This window comes from Anabas testudineus, chromosome 7 (genome assembly GCF_900324465.2).
Source record: "Anabas testudineus chromosome 7, fAnaTes1.2, whole genome shotgun sequence".
NCBI lineage: Eukaryota > Metazoa > Chordata > Actinopteri > Anabantiformes > Anabantidae > Anabas > Anabas testudineus.
Genome location: NC_046616.1, coordinates 15,017,506 through 15,040,337, shown reverse-complemented (window position 1 = coordinate 15,040,337; position 22,832 = coordinate 15,017,506). Strand labels below are relative to the sequence as shown.

Below are 22,832 nucleotides of genomic sequence, written 5' to 3'. Positions count from 1 at the left end.
GCTGTACTTCACCTGTCTTTTGAAAGCTCTACATTTATGCAAAGATTAAGTGAAGCAAACGTTACTGTATAAATCAATTAGAAATGTTGTTTATAATTAATAAAACAGTCACACCTACATATTAGTTCTTATTTACAGAAACAAATGAATTAAGAGAATTTATGACCTTAACCATTAATTTAGATTTTTCCTATATTAAGTAAATCATTTAGTACCACACAAAAAATCTTTTAATTGAAGTATATATTACTTTTCTCTTTTTCTTTGACAGTACAGCATTGATCTGATGAAAGGTCACTGACTGACGTACTGTTAACATTTTCTAATAGTTCTCCTCTGCTGACACTGCTACGTTAAGAGAGTCTGGATGATTGTTCACAACTATATGATAAAATGAGATTGTTTGTGGTACACACATGGTAACAGTGATACAGTTTAGAGTACAGTTGCAGGTAGAGAAACGAGTCCTAAATAAAGATGATTAAAATGACGAATTTAAAACAAAAACATGCAGACAAGTCACTTTCATTTTTACTCTTTTTGGAGGACAAGTATTTTAGACCAGTCTTCTAATTTGCTGTGCTTGTTAATGTTTTTATCCTGCAAAAATTTTTTATCATCTTTATGACCCGCTAGCTGTCAAATCTGTATCTTTCCCATCTTTCAGATCAGATGTCACGTTCTGGTGTTTCCTAGTCTTCACTGGAGGTCCTGAATTCTTAGACATAGAGAAATACTGTACATTAGTAATAATAAAAGTGTTGCAGCATGTTTACTGAGACATACAGTGAGTTATATTTAAAGCAGCTCTGTAGGGTGATATGTCAGATTTTTCTGTTTGTTTGTTTGTTAATTAAATAAATGAATAAATGCTGAACTCTGACCTCTGGGCTCATAGAGTACCTAGATTTCTACTAGATTCAACAGCCTGGATGTAAATATTACCTGTAGTGTTTTAAAGATATTTTCCTTGCACCAGTTCTCTAATCGTTTCTTTTTATCTGGCTGAAGAGTCTTCTTACAGTAAACCCTGATGACAGTCTCAGAAAAAGTGTCTGGGAGAAGGTGGGACACCTGACAGAATGACAGCAGTATAATTAGTATAACAGTGAATATAGTTTAATAACACAGATTCATATAGAGAATAATGACCTAACAGAGGATGTTGCATGAATATATACATTTAAAAAATGTTTGTTTGTTTAAGTTCAAACCTGTTCTTTGGGAAGTTTGACTGCCTTCTTAATTTTCTTACTCTTCTTCATCTTCTTACTCCTCTTACTCTCACTGTCACTGTCACTGTCACTCTTCTTGTAGAAATACATTTCTTCAATAGGGTTCCTCTCTTTCATCCCATAGTTTATAGTAACCTCCTTAACGAGTAACAACATTTGCGAGAGAAGCTTTTAGTCACAAGTAAATTATGCATTTTTTAATGATGAACACCTGAGATTACAAATCAGTAATAACTAAATTAACTGCTAGATGTTTGCAATAACATTTTCTCTATGAATAACAACACTAAATTACAACTAATACAAGACTATAAACAGAACCCACCTTACACAAAGTAAAATGTTTAAAATGAGATTAACCAACACATCCTTCACAGTGCACATCTCTGAACAGCTCCATCTCTATGCCTGTGGAAATGACACCAAAGCTGCCCATCTCCCAGTTAAATATAGAAATCCACTGTTAACTAACTATCACCAAAGAAAGTTAGTTCTTTTAAACTGGAAATCTAAAAACCTATCACATATTAATCACTGAACAAATCTTCTTATAGAACACATAACATAACATAATAATAATATATCTGCTTTTAACTACAACATGGAATTCATTCATAAATTACTTGTACCTGTTTATTATTGGTCATCAACCCAACACATTGTTGTTACTGTTGTTGCTGTTACAAATGTTATTTTCACCTCTGTTTAGTTCTGTAATATATTCTTTTCTTCTTATCTTCCAACATTATTATTACACACTCACTCACACACACACACACACACACACACACACACACACACACACACACACACACACACACTCACAGTACATATGTCCTCATAAGTAAATTAATTAGGTAGGTACCTACCTCTATTTCAAAGTCCTCAGGTGTCAGCTCTTCGCCCTGACGGCCACTCAGGACTTTAACCAGTTCCTCTTTCCATTTCCCTTTTTCCTGGAGGATGTATGTCTTGTCTTGCTCTTGCTCTTGTCCTGTCTGTCTTGTTGTCTGACATGACAAATTTTGAGAGACACTCTTCCAATCAGAGAATTTCTACAATTTCAGTTAATTAGTAAATTTTGTAAGTTTGTTCAATATTTAATTTTCCCCCTGTTTCCTCCCATATTTTCAGCAAAGCATAACCTATATTACCAGACAATAACTTTTTCATTTTGATCTACAGCATCAACCCTTTGGACACAAAAAACACTTTAAAACATACAATCAGATCTGAAAAATTATGTTTCTGTTTTATGTGCCACCCACAAATATTCTCAAGAAATATTTCTTTAAATTAAAAATGTTAATTTGAAATGTGAACATCGTCTTAAATACATTAATTTTGTAGAGTCAGACCTTTAGGGGTGCTCAGTGCTTAATGTCAGTGTGACAGACATACAATATGCATACATATATACACACCATCATTTACAATAATAATACTTTGAATTAATTTCCAGGAACATGATGTTATAGTAAAATATTAAAATTGGAATAGACTATGACGTGGATAACTGATGATATCAACTTCTTTCACTACTTTTCACTTGTATTAATATACACCTTTAAAATTCATTGTTACTGACAATGGTAAAAAAACAAACATCATCAACAGCAATAATTCTAATTATTTTTTGAGTGCGTCTCCACTGTTTTCGGGACTATCATGCATGTGTTGAAACCATAATACACACTGTCAGGGAAGTTAATAGCAGATTTCTGGAAGTAAGTTAATCTTAAAATGTCCATACTTCTCAGTTTCACCTGAGAAGTATTACACTAAACCAAGAGAAAGGATTAAGCTGCAATTTTCCAGTTATACTGTCTAAATTTAGCAGTGACAGGCTTCTACAACAGCAATATAAATTAAACCCAGTCAAGGTACCATGGAGATTCTGTGAGGATTTTCCAGTAATCCCAGTTTAAAGGTTAAATTAAGCTGAATTAAGTTAATATAGAGAGCAGGCAACTACCAGGATAAGATTAGTCCTAGTGATATATCTGTTTGATCAGCTGTCAATCATTAGAAATAAATGTATTTTATCCTGCCTTCTAGTTCTACAGATATATTGTCATTAATTTACTTATGCCTACACTTTCTCTACTTGTCACAATCATTTTTAAAATAATTAATGCAGAAGTCATTACTAATGTCAGGTGGACCCCCCACCCTGTCAGATATAGCTTTTTAACTGCTAAAATTAGTACAGGCAATAAAATATGTCAGCAGACACCTTATCTGTTCCCCTCATCTGGGAGTTATGTTTTCTTGCCGGACATGTCTGTTGTTTATAAAGGATAGATAGGATAAATAAAATTTATTTTGATGTTAAAAAAGAGCAAAACTGATTAAATTATTAGGTTATAGACTAGATTACATAAGATATGCAACATAAATTAAAATAGAAGAAAATAGTAGATAACAGCCGACTTTAAACCAAACACACTGCTCCACCGTTTCTATGGCACAACCAAAGATATTGTCACGTTTGATGCCCTCTCATCTAGGACAGCCCAAAATTGCCCAGTGTTTACCCGAAAATAAATAAATAAGTAAAATGGGGAAACTATGAAACAAGGGAAAGCATAAATAAAATAAAGACATGAACCATGATGGTTACATCCAAAAAAAGTGCGTGTGATATGAGGAGCAGAGCAACAGACTCTGGGAGGGGAATATGTGGGTTGTGTGACACCCAGACACAGACACACAACAGAAGATGCCAGGGGATGGTAGAAAGCTACTATTGCTATTTTAACATGGCGATCTTGAAAGATTAGTCAGAAATAGATGTTTTAAAACCAGCGTCTTAACAAAAATGTTACAAAACTGCTGAAAACAAAACTCTTCTGCATCTTCCTTTGCAATTAAAAAATATACTTTTCTGTTCTCTTGTATTTGCATCTCATGAAACAGAAACACTTTTTTGATAGCACTTTGCTTTGATGTTTTTCTCCTTGACTTAGATTTTGTTTTGCTTGCCTTGTTCTTCACTTGTAAGTTGCTTTGGATAAAAGTGTCTGCTAAATGACTAAATGCAAATGTGAATGTAAAAACGTGCTGTTGTCTTCCTTAACAATGATTGTTACGGCAGTGTAGTGATGACACCTTCATATCTGAAAGCTTCTGGCATATGAAAGTGACTGAAAGTGTTAGCATCTAGATGTTTGTAATAGCTACAGTCAAACTAATGACATGAAAAGCAGATGTGTAATACTGAACTCGCACACAAAGATGTTGATGCATACCTTGGATTTAACAACCAGGCTCTCACCTAGGAACACATAGAGGTCTCGAGAGAAGATCCTCTCCAGAATCTCCTTCGCCTCCTTCAGATTATCGTCAGTAGAAAGGAGTATGAGTAGAAGCAAACAATCTACAGGGAAAACAGAGCAGATCTTGATTCAGATGTAGGCTATAGCCCACTGACAAACTAGATACTATGTTTATTTGTGAAACTAGTTCAACTGAGTAAATGTAAAAACTGTCAGACACTGTGAGACAACAAACCAAAGTGCTGCAATTTTATTTCTATTAATTAGCTGATATAAAAATAACAAATTTAGCAAAATGCTGTAACAGCAGTTTGATGTGTTTCCATTGCCCTAATGTTCTTTAAACAGTGGATAACTACATATATCTACAGACCTGTCAGTTTTATGTAGGCTGCCATATCATCTATGGATTCCAAGAGCGTCTTCTCTAATCCTTCAATCCTGATGTCTTTTACTTTTAAGAGGACATCTTTTATCCTGAATAAACACACACTATATATTATCAGTGTTGGGTTTTAAGTACCGTAGTTACATGAAACAATGTTAGGTTATTTAATTACAACGTAGATGTAATTATCATTTGTTACAGATACTGAGAAGATATATGTAAGTTGTGATTAACATGCTGCTACAGTACAGTATGTAGCTGCTGCCTTGTCGACATCAACTGCTCCTTTAGGTAAATAACATTTGTTTTTTTACTACAATGCTAAATGTTTACTTCAAAAGGAGATCTGGACCAGAGGTCTCAGCATTATTGGATTATTATCAGGATTTAAGAAAGCATGGGTGTACATAAAGTCAGTGTGTTGCTTGTGATCCAAATTGTTTTGATTTGTTTTGGTTTGTGTGCTTCAACAATAAAATAATCCTTCCTCTTGATTTAGTTTATGTTGAAGGGATTTTAAAAACCATTTGATGGTTTGACAGTAATCAGGGTCCTGCTGAGAGCTTTTCACTGTCTAGTTTTCAGTAAAAACTAGACAGTTTTTGGAAAGGTAATCAAATTACATTAATATTAGAATTTCAACAGGGCATCTGGAAGTTGAGTCTGGATGAATGAGAATCTTCACTGACATATTCAACAGGGTACTAAAGGTAAAGCACTTCATACCACACAAAAGAGGGAATTATGAAGAAATACAATAAAGACACACCAGGAATCAGACCAAGCTAAATATTGTAGAGTATGAGAATAGGAAGGATAGGTACTCACATGATCTCTACTACAGTTTTCACTCTGTGCTGGTAGGCACGTCTGTGCAGACAGTACCTTGTGTAGAAAAAGTCGTACATGTTGAACACCTCCTGTTGAGAGTATTGAATACAGTTTAGTCACAAATAATTATATAGATAGAAAGTGTTTAATAAACAGACAACGTTGCCAGCACCTTGTCTCTAGTGCAGATGTGTTTCTTGCCGTCCTCAGCCTCACACACTCTGGCAAACTTTAGGAAACGGCGATAGTCAAAGTTGTTCTGCATGCCCAGGTGGTGACAGTCCCTGAAATAAGACAGATTGAAGAAAAAACCTTTAATGATGTTCAACTGGACAAAGTATCCTGGTCTGCATACTGTACAATGATTTGGAAGCTATTGCAATTATTCAGAGGAAATAATACAAGACAAGTCTTCAGTCTACACCTAAAAGTGAATGATTCTACAGCAGCAACAAATTCTACCTGGCAAAGTAGTCAAACTTGTCCACATCAACGCCATTTGTTTTGTTTGCCACAATTTCATAGAGGAAGGACTTGTCCTCTCCTCGACCTTCATGGGGCCACTGTGGAGATGACAGCACAGTTATGGCATTTAACATGAGCTGCAAACAATAATAATAATGTCAAAGTAACAAAAACAGAACTGACGTTTCCATGTTTGTCTCTGGGTTTAGGGTCGATCAACTCCTTGATGAAGATTAAATCAGGATCAGACAGCCCATACAGCTGCATCAGTGGCTTCAGGCCATTTTCTTCCACCAGGTAGTCAAACATTTCAATAGAGATTTGCTCGTGCTGCAAGACACCAACTCATTAATTTATGAAAACAGAATCTACATGATCACAGCTTGAAAATAATAAAGATGCAGTATCACAATGAAACAGACATGTCTTAGTAACATAAAGGCCAAAGAATGAACGATTTAGGGTCAATTAATGATCCCAAAATGAAAATAATAAATAAATAAATACAGATGACTGCAGCACACTGGGCCAGAACATAAGTATCCGAGAGAGAGAGGTATAGTCCGGGCCTTGCTTCAAACCAATCTCCACATTTTTTAACTTGTTAAATCTTTGTAGGCAAGTATGGGAAATTCAATGTTCAATTTAAGTTCAATTTAACTTAAATACCTCCAAATCAGAACAAAAGTCCTCTAATGGGACTTTACAATGTAAGATTTAAGACCTTACAAAATCTAACAGTATTCAGCAGAACCAGGCTCAGGGTGGGCGGCCATCTGTGTCGACTGGTTGGGAGAGTGGAAGGAGGAGAGAGCAGAATAGCAGCCAACAAAAAACAGGGCAGGTCGGTAGGGCCACAGTTTACAACTCCGAGGCCAGGGATACTTGACTTGCAAATAGCAAGCAGAACCAAATAACATTTGCTCTTTTTGCCAGTTAGTTACCTGGGGTTATTTGTGGGTTATTGTTCTGCTTAATTATTGCGGTTTGTCATACAGACAAGAGAAATAGTAGAATTGCTCTTTACCTTCTTTTTCTCCTCTTCTGGAAACACACTTTCAAACATGTGGGAAAAGGGTCCATGTCCTATAATAAATAAATAAATAAACTGTGAAGCTATAAAGCATCATATTTTAATAAACGTTCTTTAACAAACTTATAATATGAGCACATTGCTAATACCCTTTGTTTAAAAGGTACATGCATATAAGATTGTTTTATAGTATGCTCCTATTTTGCTGTCAGTATTATTTGCTGTTAATGTGAACTTTTTACTTTTTACTTATAAAAATGTAAGTGATGGATTTGTATGGAATAAGTATCATTTGTGAAATGTTGGCTGCATTTGTCACGATCTCAGCTCTACCCAATTGTGATATGATTGTTACTTTCTGTCTGTGCCTTTCCATAATCTACTCTGCCTAATCATCGAACCAGCTCCCCTTTCTCTGTCTCTGTCATCTCACACAGTGAGTCATTGCAAGTTGAATATCCACTTTCAGACCCACATGTTGTAAACACTCTGTCTCTCCCAGAACCTGGACCCATCAGCTCAGACACATCGTACTACAGCAGTTTCCAGATCTCCCTCAACTCTTCTTAAAATAAAGCTTGTTTTAACCAGTCGTGTTCTCTTTGAGTCTGGTACTAGATTTTTCAAATTTACTTTTAAGTGACTTGTAACAACTTAATGATAAAAATGTTGCACTCACCCAGATCATGGCAAAGACCTGCAATCTGCACACAAAGGATGTCTTTTTCATCAATGAGATTTTCTCCTTCATTGTCATGTTTTGTTTTCAGAGCTTGTGTAAGCTCTCCTGCCAGGTATGCTACCCTGTAACACCACACACACACACACACACACACACACACACACACACACACACACACACACACACACACACACACACACACACACACACACACACACACACTATTGAGTTATGAGCACTAAATGTCCCCACATTGATGGTATTAGAATAAAATGTTATTATAGATTGTAATACACACATACTGTAGACACTCACACACCAATCATTCAACAGTTATCATACATATCCTGCTAAAACACTGAAAAATAGCAACTCTTAATGTACCTCTGATAAGGTATTTGGAGGAAACACTATGTGGACATACCCAAGAGAGTGTTCAAAGCGACTGTGAGTTGCTCCAGGGTAAACAAAATAAGCTCCGCCAAGCTGCTTGATGTATCGTAATCTCTGGAATTGAGGCGTGTCAATGATTTTGACAAGGAGAGGGTGTAACGCTATGTGTCCATGGACAGAATCATTAAACACCTGGCAAAAGACAATAGAAAAATATATTAGACACATCCAATCTGATCATTACTAAGCAGAACATCAGTAAACTCACTTCCATTTCATTTATACTGACAGCTTCTGTACCTTGGATGAGTCTTTGATCTGCAACACCATCTTGATGGTATTTAGGATTTTTAGATGGTCCTTATGATTTCTAGACAGAAACAAAATGCAATTAGAAGAGCACCATAGAAAATATTATAATTGAAAATTGCAATGTGGTTTAAAATAGGGAAACACTTACTCTATGCCCAAGTTCTTTAGATCATCAGCTGTGAGACTTAGCAGTTTTTCATCAGTGATGTAATGTTCTGGGTGAAAGAGGAAACAGTTAATAGCAGTCCTGTAATACATTATATCTATTTATTATGACATTATTAGTTTTATTTAGTATTAAGATTGTGATGATATTAGCTATAATGACAACAAATCTAGCAAGAATAGGGAAAGTTAAAGCAGCACAGTTGACTGTGATAAACTCTCTGTATTTACTCTGGTTATGTATTCACATAAGCTCTGTGTTGTTCCCTCTAATACTGAGGTAGATGAAAAAACACAACAGCTGTGCATCTGATTGTCCAAATATTTTTGAGCCCCTGAAACTGGGGGCTTTGGTGACTAAAATCATCATAAATTTTAACAAAGCGTACATCAAAGTGTAGCTGACAGCATTAACTTTAAACACATCTTAATTTCATCTTTTTGTAAAATACAAAGTCATGATGGTGAAAATTGTGTCATTGTCCAAATTTATATTGAATTGACTGCACTGATACTCAAAGCAGACATGAGGTAAAAACAAACTATAATGTCTGAATAAAACCAACCTTTCAATTTAACTTGCAAATGTTCAAGTCCTAGTTCTTCTTCCAGGTACTGACAGACTCTGTCCACTGTGTGTTGCTCCACTGACGCTGTCATCTCTGGTCTTTTCAAGCTATAAGAGATGATATTTGTCTCCAAGAGATGCCTTCAACTTAGATCTGATAATTATTAGTTACTATTACTTATTTAATAATTCTAGTCTCACAATGTAATGTTGTATCACATTGCTAATTGCAGAAGACGAAAAAACAAACTTGGGTTACTACCTGTTTTTTATACTTTGAACACACCTTTGCACTGAAGAGCCACAACAGAAGGGAAGGGTTTAGTTTGAAATAAATTGGTTGATGGCATGGCAGCGGCCTGGTGGGATCATGGCCATAGGGATGTGTACAGCTTGAGTGTTTACCTCAATGCAGGAAAACACTGCCTTTCAAAAAACACAAAAGTCTTATTAAATATTCTACAAACATTTTATATGAAATATTACAGTGAGTCTGAGTCAATACCTGCCAGATGTTAAAAGGTTTCCCTTAAATTGTGAAAAGCAGTCCACAACACGACACACAAAGCTAGACTTCTAGATTAACCACATCATTCCATGAAGCTCCTTGTATCTACCTCAGCATAGTTTGAGCTTTCAACACACACCACACCTTTTAGCTTTAATTTGCATCTAAACCAGCTCTCTCAGTGTAGTAATAAAAGTTAAAACAATGGATGCCTTCTGTTATGCTCTGAAGCACGTAATTTCTTCAGAAATGGCCTTTTCTAATATAATTTGTTTTTAATGTTCTGCCACCTCTTGTTGCAAATGAAGCAGAACCTGTTGTAAGATAAAGTTTAAAGTTTATTTCACTTGGTCTTCCCAAATATTTACATGAGCCGCCATGTGAAATTGCTCTGCACTAGTATTTGATGAAAGTGGCCCATTTGATTGACTTGTGCCTGCCTCTGCAGGTTCTGGTAAATTAGTTCAAGACTCAATTGCAAGTGCAAGTGTACACAATATACAAAATGCAAACTTTATTAAACACTCTATAAACACTTCCTTCCTAAATATATATATAAAATGTTACAGAGCCTCAATGCAATACAAGGCCTGTAGGCTATTGCAAGGATTCCCTTAAATTGTGAAAACCACTTCCAGCTTAACCAACCGTTTCATGCAGCGTCTGAGCTCCTTGTATCTACCTCAGCGTCTCTGCCACTCCCTGAAAACTGGACGCACCTGTGAGACCACAAAACAAAACTCACAAAGAGTTTTGTGTTTTGATTTAGAGGCATCTGCCCCGACTGACCATGAGGTCTAAGGATGTGAACGTCTTCTCCAACTGTTGGTGCTACTACTACTTTAAGATCACAGATTAAAACCCCAAACATGCAGGCGCTGTCAGCAGCCAGGTCATAGGTTCAGCAGGTAGAAAACTAATCTCTTCTGCACTACAGAGCCACAACAGAAGGGAAGGGTTTAGGTTGAAATAAACTTGTTGACAGCACGGCAGCAGCCTGGTGGGATCATGTCCATAGGGACGTGTACAGCTTGAGTGTTTGTTAGATACTGGTTCAATGGTAACACCTACATCTACCTAAGGAGGAAGAGGGGGGTGACGACACCAGATGAGGTCTGATGGGAGCACTGGCAACGTGCTGCAGAGACCCACAGATCTCTTGGGCTTCTGGGCTTGTGTCCAATAACCCCTGACAATAATCTGTACATGATTATAGCAAGAACTAAGAAATCTGATCACATGGATTTGTCATTTTTTCTAATTATTAACCATGTTCTTTATAATCATTAAGCATTATCCATTAGCATTAAATTAGAATGAGATTATCATCTCATGGTACATAATCATTGTCCAACCATATGCATTACACATAATACTACACATACACTGAGATGTAGCAAAGGTTCAATCATAATCAAGATAAAGACTGAGACATTTATAACTGATTTAAGTAAAGTTTTGTTAAGGAAAAATGACAGTTTGGGATTAACTGAGGTGAAATAAAAACCCAAGAACCAAACTGTCTTTATGAGTTTTATTTCTTTGCACAGAACGGCTAACAGTCATACAGAGTGTCAAACAGTCTGCAGAGAGAAAAAGCAACATAGTGGTATGTTTAATATGAATAAATATTTAATCAACATTTGTTACTAATTATTTTTATTTCTTAGTTACTTTGCTATTTAAAGATAGGTGTCGCCAGGAGTATGTGTGTTATTAAGATAAATTCATGTTGAGTAGTCTGATTACAATACACTAATACACAACTGTACTTAATCTGCAAATTAAATTTCTGTTTTTTGAAAGCTCTAAATTTATGCTGTATAAATCAACACAACATCTTGTTTTATGGCTAATTTCTGAAAATCTAATTTCACACCAACACCAACATATTAGTTCTTAGTGACACATTCAAATGAATTAAAACAATTTGTGGCCTTTACCCTTTAACCAGTATTTTGATTTTTTCTATATTAAGTAAATCATTTAGTATTATACAAAGATTTGTTTAATTGAAGTATTTATTACTTCTCTCTCTTTCTTTGACAGTACATTGATCTAATGACAGATTACTTACTGATGTACTGTTAACAATTTCTAATATTTTTCCTCTGCTGACACTGCTACGTTAAGAGAGTCTGGTTGATTGTTCACAACAATATGATATAATGAGATGTTTGTGGTACACACGATATAACAATGATACAATTTAGACTAGATAGAGAAACAAGTCTTAAATAAAGATGATTAAAATGATGAGTTTAAAACAAAAACATGTAGACAATTCACTTTCATTCTTACTCTTTTTGGAGGACAAGTAGTTTAGACCAGTCTTCTAATTTGCTGTGCTTGTTAATGTTTTTATCCTGCAAAAAATTAAATCATTTTAAATTTTAATGATGAGTTGTCAAATATGATCTGTATTATCTACATCTTCAGTTCAGATGTTTGGGTCGCGTCCTGGTGTTTCTTTGTCTTCATTCTGAATGTAAATAAAGACCACATAGATAAATACATTAGTAATAATATAAGTGTTGCTGCATGTTTACTCAGATATACAGTGAGTTATATATAAAGCAGCACTGTAGGGTGATATGTCATAGATTTTTCAGTTTGTTTGTTAATTAAATAAGTGAATAAATGCTTAACTCTGACCTCTGTGTTCACAGAGTACCTATATTTCTACTAGATTTAAATATTACCTGTAGTGGTTCAAAGATATTTTCTTTGCACCAGTTCATTAATTGTGTCTTTTCAGCAGGCTGAAGACTCTTCCTACAGCAAACCCTGATGAAAGTCTCAGAAAAAGTGTCTGGGAGAAGGTGGGACACCTGACAGAATGACAGCAGCAGTATAATAATGTGTAAGTGTCTCAGAGACATATTTCATTAAGATGTTATTTGTTATTTCATTGTCATCCTTTTATTACATCTCTATTGAAAATCCATGATTACTAAGTTATCATGTTGTTAACTAAATTAAAACAAAATATAAATAGTGCCCTAATGCCTCACTTCACGCAATGTTAGGTTAAAAGTATGTGAAAGCTTTAATTTTGACATATGGGTCACATGACCTGACCTGTCTCTGAGGGCCTTCATTATGTGATGAAAATGACAGTGACATATGTATAAATCCAAATCTTTATATCCCATTATTTTGTTATAGTTTTCACACTGTCTGATGTAAAAAGAAAGAGAGAGAACAAGAAAAGGAAAACTCAAAAGACATCTGTATGATGCCTGCCTCGATAACAATGACATAACAGGGAATGTTTCATGAAGATATACACTTAAAAATGTTTGGTTGTCAATGCTTTATTTCATACCTGTTCTTTGGGGAGTGGGACTGCCTCTTTAAGGTTGGTCTTATTGTAGAAATACATTGTTTCAATAGGGTCCTTTTCTTTCATCCCATAGTTTATAATAACATCCTAAAAAGACAAATAAAAGAGAGAAGTTTGTTTTTAGTAAATAAATGCATTTTTCCATGTCAATGATGAAAACCGTGAGATTACAAATTAGTAAGGAGTAAATTAACTAGGTAAGCACCTACCTCTATTTCAAAGTCATCTGGTGTCAGCCTTTGACCCCGAGGGTCACTCAGGAGTTCAGCCAGTCTTATTTTCCATTCAGTCTTCTTCTGGGAGATCAGTTTCACCTGGGCAATAATTTTCTGTCTTGTAGTTTTAAATCATTTTGATTACTTTGTAGAAATCTGCTTTCACTTTAACGTGACTATTTTTTGAGACTCTCCTTTCTAACCAATCAGAATGTCTACAATTTTAGTTTGATCTGTAAGTTTTATTTATTATAATTTGAGAATGCCTTAAGGGTTTTACATAGTTTTGAAACACACAAGGGGAGGTCTGAACAAAAACTGAGGTCCACATATCTCTGTTATAGTCTTTGTCACTAAAACTGTCTCTTTTAAAAAACCCTGTCAAAATCAGGACAGAGATGTAAAGCCCACTTTCCAAGCAAAAATAGTTGAGATTCAGATAAGTAAACAATCCTTTTAACCCTTCGGAGTCCAGACTTGTCAATTTTTTTTTATATTTATTTACAGCAACATACTGATGACAAGCTTCAGTCATGTCTGTTCTCAAGTATCTAATAGCAACAATCAGCTAATGACATGACAAGCAGATTTGTAATACTGAACTGGCACACAAAGATGTTCATGCATACCTTGGATTCAACCACCAGGGTTTCACCCAGCCACACATAGAGGTCTCGAGAGCAGATCCTCTCTAGAATCTCCTTCGCCTCCTTCAGATTATCGTCAGTAGAGAAGAGTATGACTTGAAGCAAACTATCTACAAGAAAAACAGAGCAGATCTTGGTTCAGATGTAGGCTATACCCCACTGACAAACTAGATAATATGTTTATTTGTGAAACTAGTTCAACTGAGTAAATGACAACAACTATAAACACATGCTTACAGTTTCCGTTGTTAAAGCTATACTTGGGTCTAAAGCCTAAAATACCTTTTTAAGACTTAATGCCGATGTAGCTAATGTCAAAAAATGTCATTGACTTCATACAGTGGTCAGAAACACTCACAACTGTTTTACTGTAACACATTTATGTTGCATTGTTGTTTGTAGATGGTGCCCAGTCTGACTGATGCACAATTGTCTGGACTATATTAACATGGATAATAATTTAGCATTATAGAGACTTGTTTGATGAGGCAGTGGAGAGATAATGTCTATCTTTGACTTTTCTCTACATTTCACATAGTGATGCGGGAGAAACTTTGTGACAACTGCTGGAAGAAATAGAATTTTATGAGGCTGGTGACACAACCCAAAGTGCTGCTATTTATTTCTATTGATGTAAACAAAAATAACTAATTTAGCAAAAGTAGCAGCAGTTCATTGCCTTAATGTTCTTTAAACAAACTAACTACAGACATCTACAGACCAGTTAGTTTTGTGTAGGCTGCCATGTCATCTATGGATTCCAAGAGCGTCTTCTCAAATCCTTCAATCTTGATGTCTTTTACTTTTGAGAGGGCATCTTTTATCCTGAAGAAACACAATACACACACTATATATTATCAGCGTTGCGTTGTAAGTAGTTATATGTAACATGTATGTTATGTTATTTAATTACAATATAAATATAATTGTCATTTGTTACAGATACTGAGAAAATAAATTTGAGGAAATTACACACACACACACACATACACACACAGAAATATCTGTCTCATCATTGTCATTCAGAATAAACTGGCAGTTGAGTCTGAGTGTCAACATATTCTCAGTCCCAACACTGTATACCAGTACCACAGTGGAGCATCAGCATAGGAAGGATAGGTACTCACATGATCTCTATTACAGTTTTCACTCTGTGCTGGCAGGCACGTCTGTGCAGACAGTACCTTGTGTGGAAAAAATCGTACATGTTGTACACCTCCTGTTGAGAGTATTGAATACAGTTTAGACAAAGCTAATTAAATATTATAAATAGATGCTGTTAAAGAACTGATAAAAAAAAAAAAAAAAAAAACAGACAACATTGCCAGCACCTTGTCTCTAGTGCAGATGTGTTTCTTGCCGTCCTCAGCCTCACACACTCTGGCAAACTTTAGGAAACGGCGATAGTCAAAGTTGTTCTGCATGCCCAGGTGATGACAGTCCCTGAAATAAGACAGAGTGAAGAAAAAACCTTTAATGATGTTCAACTGGTCAAAGTATCCTGGTCTGCATACTGTACAATGATTTGGAGACTATTGAAATTACTCAGAGGGAATAATACAAGACAAGTCTTCAGTCTACATCAAAAAGTGAACGATTCTACAGCAGCAACAAATTCTACCTGGCAAAGTAGTCAAACTTGTCCACATCAATGCCATTTGTTTTGTTGGACACGATTTCGTAGAGGAAGGACTTGTCCTCTCCTCGACCTTTATGGGGCCACTGGTGAGATAACAGCACAGTTGTGGCGTTTAACATGAGCTGTAAGCAATAATGATAAAGACTGAATTTAAAAGTTACTAAAACACAACTGACGTTTCCATCTTTGTCTCTGGGTTTAGGGTCGATCATCTCCTTGATGAAGCTTAAATCATGATCAGACAGGCCATACAGCTGCAATAGTGGCTTCAGGCCATTTTCTTCCACCAGGTAGTCAAACATTTCAATAGAGATTTGCTCGTGCTGCAAGAAACCAACTCATTAATATATCGAAAGACAAGCTACATAGACAAAGCAAAAATAATAAAAGATGCAGTATTACAATGAAACAGACATGTCTTAGTAACATAAAGGCCAAAGAATGAACAATTTAGGATACTGAATTTATGATCCCAAAATGAATGTAATTCATTACAATAAATGTAAATACAGATGACTGCAGCACACTGGTCAAGAACGTATCCTCCAACAAAGAAAGAAAGAGTGGTATAGTTTGAGCCTTGCCTGTGCCTAGAAATATACTGTAGTATACAGCTCCGAGGTCTGCACCACCTCTAACTATAAGCTTTATATAAAAGAAAAGTTTTAAGTCTAATCTTAAATGTAGAGAGGGTGTCTGCCTCCTGAACATGAACTGAGAATTTTTCAGCATCACTTTGAGACACTTTGCTCCTAATTTTGATAATATTCCTCAGGTGGAAGAAGGCAGTTCTAGCAAAACAACAAAATAACCGCTGTCTTGTCTAATTTGAGGAGTAGAAAATAGAAAAAAGAGGATATCTAGGCATTTATATCTTTTAAGTATGCTTGAAGTTTGACTATTTGATTTGTTTCTTCTGGTTTCATAGATATTGTAAATATAGCTGGGTGTCATCAGCATAGCAATGGAAATCTATAGAGAGTTTATAGAGTTTTTCTTAATAATGCTGGTGTCACATGTAGAATGAAAAGAATCAAAGTGAAACTCCAGAACTAACTTTTGTGTGCATGGAAGACATCAATGTGTCAATCAATGGAATCTATATGATAGATAAGATTTAAACCAATCTATTCCTGTTCCTTTAATCCTAATGATCCTAATAATGTGTATAATAAAATATTGTGATATATGGTGTTGAATGCAGCACTATGTTCTAACAAGAAAAGTATAGAGAAAATTCTGTTGTCTGATGATAAGAGAAGCTCGGTAGTGACTTTCACTAGTGCAGTTTTTGTACTACGATGAAACCTGTGCAGGTGGTCACATAATTGCTTGGAACTTATGTTTATAAGGATTTTAGAGGTAAAAAGCAGATTGGTCTATAATTGGCTAAAATCAATTAAAGAGTAGGCTTTTTTGAGTAGAGGTTCGACTACAGCTGTCTTAAAAGCCTGTGGTACGTGGCCTGTTAGTAAAGATAGATTGACCTCATCCAGTATGGACATGCTGATCTTTGAGCAGTCTAGTCGGGATGGGGTCTAAGAGACATGTCAATGGTTTAGATGAAAGAATTATTGAAATTAACTCATCATGATCTATGGGAAAAAAGTAGTCTTAGAACAAGTGAGGTCTGACAAATGAAACTAGAGCTGTTGCACATGGCGGGGTTGACTCATTGAGACTGTCATATTCTTCCTGCTGCAGCCAGATTTCAGTAAGACAAAATAAGTCTATTTGATAATCACTTATCAAATAATTTAACAAAAGTCTACATTTGATTGTTTTCTTTTGATTAGTTCTAAAAGATGAGTGGTGTACTTTATAGTTAGTTTATATGATTCACTCCTCTTGTGTTGGTTTTTGATTTATATCATTTACAGGGAGCAGACACTGTCTTAATGTGGATTTAGTAGTTTTGGTGTAGTGCCGGCTGTAAGTTCGAAAGTGCCAAAGTTATCCAAAGTGCCTTACACACATACACACACAAACACATGCGTGTGTTACACCCTGAAAAGGGAGAAAATCAAGAAGGATGACCCACATGGACTTCACTCTATGACATCTTTAGGAATTCCCCCTACTGGATATTCAGACACAACTCATAATTACAGGGTGAATTTTGCTTAGCAAATTCAGCGAATTCCCTATTTTTTTCACAAGCCATACTACTGTCTTCTACATAAGAAATTGTATTTCTGTATGGAACATTGACTTTGTTTCTACTCTTAAGATATTTCAATTATTTCAAAGGATGACCACCTCCACGAATAAACTCTGCATCCTCTACACTATTCTCTCAATCCAAACTTATTCAAATCTAACAATATTGTTTTGGGCTTCATCACCTATTACCTCTATAAGAATTTCCATCTACCACCCAATGCAAGTTAATAATGGTTTTGATAGATCCTTCAGGCTGTAACTATATTATTTGTCTAATATAGTCATACAGTAGCAGAAGCAGTCAGTGTGGGATGTGTCAGGACACACAATAAATCACACCCTCTACTAATACCACAGTGTCTTCTACTGCACTAAACACTGCAACTCTCACAATTCAAAGACACAAGTATACAAGGGTTAATAACAAAGCTATTGTCAGTGAATAAATGAGTGGAAGAGTTCAAACTTATTTTGTAGGTAATATGTAAGAGTTATCTACATTAATTGACAGGTAGAGATTTTAAACGAGCAGAATGCTTCTTAACGTAATATTTGAAAATCTATGTTTCAGTATTAATAAATCATGAACTAAAGTCCATTCATGTTCTTTATTTTTACTTACCCATTTTGATTCTTACTTGCAAATAAACAAGAAGAAACAAATAACATTGGCCTTTTTTTGCCAATAACTTATCTCGCTGTCCTTTATAATTGTGGTTTTTTTTCTGCTAAGTTATTACAGTTTGACGAACAGACATCAGTAGAATTGCACTTTACCTTCTTTTTTGGACACACACTTTCAAACATGTGGGAATAGGGTCCATGTCCTAGATGTGGAAAAATAAAAAAATTAATCAACTGTAAAATACTAGATTGTTAAACAAGCTAGTATTATAAGCACACTGTTAATACACTTCAGAAACTCTGGAGTTCATTACTCAGCTCCTCTTGCTCTGTCTCTGCCATCTTGTCCCCTCCAGCTTCCTGAATCACACAGTGAGTCGTTCTAATTTGGATCCACTTTCAGACCCACATGTTGTAAACACTCTCTCTCTCCCAGAACCTGGACCCACCAGCTCAGACACATCATACTACACCAGTTTCCAGATCTCCCTCAACTCAGCCAAGCTTCTTAAAATAAAACTTGTTTTAACCTGTCAATATACATATATTTTTTTCCTGCATTTGTTGTGGTTAAGCGTTTTTTCATGCCTGCTGCACTTCTGGCCTTTAGCTCACCTGGCTTTTCTTTCACAATTTGTCGATAAATCACTTTTCAGATTCACTTTTAAGGGACTTTTAACAACTTAATGGTAAAAATGTTGCACTCACCCAGATCATGGCAAAGACCTGCAATCTGCACACAAAGGATGTCTTTTTCATCAATGAGATTTTCTCCTTCATTGTCATGTTTTGTTTTCAGAGCTTGGGCAAGCTCTCCTGCCAAGTATCCTACCCTGTAACACCACACACACATACACACACACACACACACACACACACACACACACACACACACACACACACACACACACACACACACACACACACACACACTATTGAGTTATGAGCACTAAATGTCCCCACATTGATGGTATTAGAATAAAATGTTATTATATAATGTAATACACACATACTGTAGACACTCACACACCAATCATTCAACAGTTATCACACATACCCTGCTAAAACACTGAAAAATAGCAACTCTTAATGTACCTCTGCTAAGGTATTTGGAGGAAACACTATGTGGACATACCCAAGAGAGTGTTCAAAGCGGTTGTGAGATGCTCCAGGGTAAACAAAATAAGCTCCACCAAGCTGCTTGATGTATCGTAATCTCTGGAATTGATTTTGATGATTTTGACAAGTAGAGGGTGAAACTCCATGTGTCCATGGACAGAATCATTAAACACCTGGCAAAAGACAATAGAAAAATATATTAGACAAATCCAATTATTACTAAGCAGAACATCAGTAAACTCACTTCCATTTCATTTATACTGACAGCTTCTGTACCTTGGATGGGTCTTTGATCTGCAACACCATCTTGATAGTATTTAGGATTTTTAGATGGTCCTTACGATTTCTAGACAATAATAATAATAATAATAATAATAATAATAATAATAATAATAATAATAATAATAATAATAATTACAATTAAAAGAGCACCATAGAAAATATAATTGAAGATTACAATGTGGTTCAACATAGGCAAACACTTACTCTATGCCCATGTTCTTTAGATCATCAGCTGTGAGACTTTGCAGTTTGTCATCAGTGATGTAATGTTCTGGGTAAAAGAGGAAACAGTTAATAGCAGTCCTGTAAAACATTATATCTATTTATTATGACAATATTGGTTTTATTGATTATTATAATTGTCATGATTTTAGCTATAATGACAACAAATGCAGCAAGAACAGAGAAACTTAAAGCAGCACAGTTGTTGACTGTGATAAACTCTCTGTATTTTCTCTGGTTATATATTAACATAAGCTCTGTGTTGTTCCCTCTACCACTGAAGTAGATAAAACACAACAGCTGTGCATCTGATTGTCCAAATATTTTTGAGCCCCTGAAACTGGAGGCTTTGGTGACGTTTTTGTGTAACTGACAGCATTAACTTTAAACACATCTTAATTACATTTCAAATCCATTCTGGTGGAATACAAAGCCCTGATGAGGAAAATTTTGTCATCGTCCAAATTGATATTGAATTGACTGTACTGCTACTCAAGGCAGACATGAAGTAAAAACAAACTATAATTTCAGAATAAAACCAAATAAAACCAACCTTTAAACTTAATTAGCACATTTTTAAGTCCTTGTTCTTCTTCCAGGAACTGACATACTCTGTCCACTGTTTGTTGCTCCACTGAGGCTGTCATCTCTGTTTTTTTCAAGGTATAACAAATATTTGCCTCAAACTGATGCCTTCAATGTAGATCTGATAATGATAAATTATTACTGTTGTTATTATTAATAATAATAATAACTCCAGTCAAGCAATCACTGTAATGTTCTATCACGTTGCTAAATACAGATAATGATAAAATAAATCCACAAAACAAACCAAGGTTACCTGTCTTATATACCTTGAACACACCTTACAGATTGGTCACTGCCCTTATACTGATCTGTTCTATTTTACGTCTATTATGACTTAAAACATTTTGGGTAAACAAACCAACAAAACTGAAAGTACTTTCTAATGTCAAAAGACAAATCAACAAAACAGACAAACCTTTGTGGACAGTAACTCATAATGTCCTTCTCAGTTCTGAAGAATTCTTTACTAGAAATCCTAACACCAAACAACACCTCTAGAATACAAACATTCAGGTATTTATAGTGGTTTATCTGCATGAAATGAGCAGGTTATGGTGATTGTGACTGTGACTGTTTGGTGAAAATTACATTATGAACATGTTTGATTTACATTTATCCAAAGCGACTGACAAGGGTAGGCAGGGTAAGCGTAAGTAGGTCTTCCATAAGGACCCCTATTGGATGTAGGCCACAACTGGAATTTAAACCTAAGAAGGCAGTAATCTTACCACTAAACTAACCAGCCACTGTTTGATCACAACCCAGATCAAATTAATGCTGGAGCCCAAGCAAAAAGTTAAAACTCTAAAGAAATGTATGTAAAATATTAATGTGATCTTTAAAAACCTGGTAGAATCTTTTTAAGCAATGTGGACACATCTTTTTTTTTTTTTTTTTTATTGTTTATTTATGGTCCAAATGATTACCCGTATTGTTGCTCGTGTGTCACATAATCTTCAGGTGAATTTACAAATTAAAAAATATCGAGGCCTGTGGATTTTGACCCCCATCATTCTAGAAAGACCCAATTCAAATGCCACCGTGGACATCATGTAGATGTGCATTGGTGACATAATTAAAGAGAATTAAAGAATTTTTTAGATGAAGATAAGATATCTTATGTTGTACTGATATTAATGGGGTGGACTAAATAGAAATAGAAAGAAATGGCAGCATATAGAAAACATTTCTAAAGCACTACAAACTTCATCTTCCACAATCATCACACACCAACTACATCAAATGTCCACAAGATGACACTGTAGCTTAATTCCTTAGCACTTCCTGCTCTGCAGCAAATGATCTAACAAATGTAATTTGAGTTCAGAGATAGGTCTATCTCTGTTATATGAGATATTATCCAGCTATTATCAGAATGAGTTCTTCCTCTATCAAGAAGGAGACAGCCTACTTTGTATTGTTTGTTGTATAGTGGTCGTAGTTGGTTTCATCAATTTGTCACCCTCTTGTTGTTGTTATTGTCATAAGGTAGTATAATCTCAGAAGCTTCATACTAAAAGTTGACTATGGCTTGATAAAAAGGAACTTAGAAACATGTAAATGACCACTGTACATTACATACAGTATGTGTAACACTGGTACATCCACCACCTGGATTTAACTAATTTAACTTCCATTGGATGATTACTGCATGGGTGGTTATGTTTCAGCTGGCAATAAGTTATTTAACCTGAACTGATGCAGTAAGTAGCTTCTCATTTCTTAAACAATCAGAAGACACCTCCTGTGGTCATAGAAAAGATGTGGATGTGTTTCAGAAGAGTCAAATTATTGACATGCATCAAGCGAAGAACCCCAATTGAGAATCTTTGGGATGTGCTGGAAAAGACTTTGAGCAGCAGTCTGACGCTCCCATCATCAATACAAGATGTTGGTGAAAAATGAATGCAACTCTGGACGAGACTAAATGTTGTGATATTACAGAAGCTTATTGAAACAATGCCACAGTGAATGTGTGCTGTAATAAAAACTAAAGGTCCAACAAAATATGCTTATGCTGCATCCTTTATGAGAAAATCCTGCGCCGTGATTGGGCGCTGAGGTCCAGCAGGTCAAAAGAATCGGAGGAGAAGAGGCTGTCCTCACTCACCACACTGAAGGGAAAACTG

At 35.5% G+C, this 22,832-nt stretch overlaps 1 pseudogene; it reads right to left on the bottom strand.

Annotated features, from left to right (window-relative positions):
* Window positions 1–252: 252 nt before the first annotated feature.
* LOC113167330 lies at window positions 253–20,942 on the bottom strand (annotated as a pseudogene).
* Between the last annotated feature and the right edge of the window lie 1,890 nt (window positions 20,943–22,832).